The following is a 2,725-nucleotide window of genomic DNA, read 5'->3' on the forward strand; positions in this document are numbered from 1 at the left end:
GGGCGTGATACGACTAAGCGCTACCATCAAGAGATTTTGTTTGGAATTGTTTTCGTTCTTCGTTCCCTTCTGAGAAACATGAACTATTTAATTCAGTTTCCTTGTTTTCTTTGTTGTTGGGTTATATTTGTGGAATTTATCAGGGTTTAGGCTTATGTTTTGTCTGAATTTCCCAGTCAAAAGATGGAACTAGTGATCTTTTTGCAACCTTCACTACAACAAATATAGCCTTTCGCAGCACGCAAATTAGCTATCCGCAGCGCACATTGCAAGTTGCACATTAGCAAGCTGTTGAAACTATGGGGGTATCGGCAGCGCATATTGAGCGCTTTGGAAAATGACATCGGCAGCGCGCTTTGGAAAAAAACATCGGCAGGTCGCACTGCGGGCTATGGATCTAATTTTCCGTAGCATGCCAAACGCGATGCCGATGTTATTTGCCAGAGCGCGCATTGAACGCTTTGAATATGTGTTTTGACAGCGTGCGTTTGCGCGCTGTGAATTCATATTTTCGCAGCTTGCACCGCAAGCCGCGGAAATAGTAGGGGTGCGACAAGAATATATTTTGCAGCTTACAATGCACGCCGCAGAAGGGTACATCCACAGTGCACAATGCATGCTGCGAATATATTATCTTCAGCATACAATACACACTACGAAAATAGTTTTTGGCACCATATTTTGGGCAGCCTACATATTGATAATTGATATCGTCCTGTGATTCAAACATAACAAAAAAAACTAAACATTATATTTATATTTCATTCATAAAAACAAGAAAAATAACATCTTTACATAAATTGAGCACAAAATAAAATCTAATAGTTATAAAGTTAATAAAACTAACTTAGATGTTCATTACACATGAAAACATCTAGAATTTCAACTCAAATCGGTAGAGTGTATATCAATCACACAAGATAATAAATTTAGATAACCATGCTACTGTACTTCCTATTGCATCCTCAAGAAAACGCATTTCGTCATTTGGTCGAATCAAGTCCACCTTCTCCACAAAAACCCTATCAATCCAAACTTTCCAAAAGGATCCACCAAGAACAACATGATGCACTTTCGCATTTGGATCTGTAGATGCAATTCTACCTTCTGCAACTGTTAATCCATCAACACACCAATGTAGCAGCTTACATTTACTATTATCATGAACTTCTCCACGACTCGCATTCTTCAAATTTGACTATAAATATAAATATAAAAAATTATTAATTCTACCATGCCCAACATTAATATATGTAACTTTGTGGTTTAGAAACATGTAATTTAAAATATATAATTTTTACCTGAGCAGTAGCTAGATGTTTCTTAACATTATCAAGATCACCATTTTTTTTGGCACCAAAGTTGATATCACTACCGCTACCAAATTCATTCCCAACACCGCTACCAATGCCACCACTAGCAACCTAATTTTACAAAAAATTTCTTTCAAACAATGTCAATATGATAATCCAAGAATTTAATTATATATACCACACATATTACATGTTTCCTTTAATTACTAACCTGCTCTTGATGATTTAGTTGGCCCATGTTTTGTATAAACATGGCCCTCATTTCTTGCATCATTTCTTTCCTCATTACTTGCTTCATTTCTTGCATCTCATTTTTAAGATTATTCACTGTACCTTGAAGTTGTTTGACAGTTCCATTTTGTTGTACAAAAGCTCCAACCAAAGATGGTGTAACTCCAAAACCCATTCCTCGAACCCGACCTCGAGCTTCCTTACCGAACACATGCTAATTGCATCTTTAGCAATGTTTGTCGTGTTTTGATTTTCTAGCGGGCATTCTTCTAGTTCTTTCTGCAAATAACAAAGGTAATTAATGAGAAAATAAAAAATTTAAGTTTTCCATATTTTATTTTGACATATGCGAAAAAATAGTATACCAACTGAAATGACTCATCTACTATAACCTCTATAATTATTTAAAAGATATTAAAAAATGCGAAATTTTTCAAAAAAATTTCGACATGACATCTCTATAAATTATAAAATCCACCTGTCCCAATCAACACACTAAATATGCAACCAACAAGATAGAAAATTCAAAACGAGAAACGAAAAGGAAACTAAGAAGAGAGGTTCGAAATCACAAATATCCAAAGTTTAACAGCTGAATAGTTTACAGGCCAATAAAACTGATCTAGAAATTCTTAAATTTACATCCTTTTTATTACCATTTTCTCTCCAGCAGCTTGGCTACAAGGTTCTCCATTTTTTTTCTTGTGACCCTCAATCCAAACTTGAGATCTTGTAATCTTTGTATCTGTTGTACTTTCTTTTTCCTTAAATATATAAATATATATATATATAAAATCGTTATACACAAAATTCAAAATATGTATCATTACTTTAAAAAAATAATACGTACCATAATGTGAGTCAAACGAGCATAACCTCTTCTGCTCATTGTGTGAATGTGGTCTTGTTTTACCCTCATTGCTCTAAATTTCGCACTCTTTTCCTGATATTTAACAAACCAAGACTTTAATATAGATATTAAAAACAAATACAACTAAAATTAAAATCTAAAAATTGCATTGTATCTAGTACTCATTCTTGAACTCTATAATCATAATTCCAAACTTATTAATAAATGTATAAAACAACACGGGAGTAGACGTACGATTTTCCTTTTTAAAAAAAGACAAATATTTAATTTAAAAAATCATCCACCAGGCTGCCCTTGTTTTTAAAAGCAC

This window comes from Henckelia pumila, chromosome 2 (genome assembly GCF_033568475.1).
Source record: "Henckelia pumila isolate YLH828 chromosome 2, ASM3356847v2, whole genome shotgun sequence".
Lineage (NCBI taxonomy): Eukaryota > Viridiplantae > Streptophyta > Magnoliopsida > Lamiales > Gesneriaceae > Henckelia > Henckelia pumila.